Source organism: Syngnathus typhle, unplaced genomic scaffold (genome assembly GCF_033458585.1).
Source record: "Syngnathus typhle isolate RoL2023-S1 ecotype Sweden unplaced genomic scaffold, RoL_Styp_1.0 HiC_scaffold_35, whole genome shotgun sequence".
In the NCBI taxonomy this organism is placed as follows: Eukaryota; Metazoa; Chordata; class Actinopteri; order Syngnathiformes; family Syngnathidae; genus Syngnathus; species Syngnathus typhle.
This window is the reverse complement of record NW_026871941.1, coordinates 959,443-960,000: the sequence shown is the minus strand read 5'-3', so window position 1 is coordinate 960,000 and position 558 is coordinate 959,443.

Here is a 558-nt window from a genome sequence, read left to right as displayed (position 1 = left end):
CCAGTCGGTCAGTTCGGGAGAAGGGGAGGGTACTCGGAGGCCCGCCGGGAGCAGACGGGGGTCCGGAAGCTGAGGGGGGTGAAGGACGGCGGCCGGGAGCAGACGGCCGTCCCCGGGAGGGGGTGTTCGTTCACGTGCGGACGCCGGGAGCAGGCGGCCGTCACGCGATTCTGCCAACCGTTCCTACCGGCCTGTGTTTAAGGAGGCGGCCGGTCCTCCGTCCTTGGATGGATAAGATTCGCAGATTTTCGCCCGGCCTGTGTTTAAGGAGGCGGCCGGTTCCCTCCTTCCTTCCTTTCTTGGATGTATAACATTCGCAGATTTTCGCCCGGCCGGTGGTTTAAGGAGGCGGCCGGTCCTCCCTCCTTGGATGTATAACATTCGCAGATTTTCGCCCGGCCTATGTTTAGTGAGGCGACCGGTCCTCCCTCCTTGGATGTATAACATTCGCATATTTTCGCCCGGCCGGTGGTTTAAGGAGGCGGCCGGTCCTCCCTCCTTGGATGTATAACATTCGCAGATTTTCGCCCGGCCTATGTTTAGTGAGGCGACCGGTCC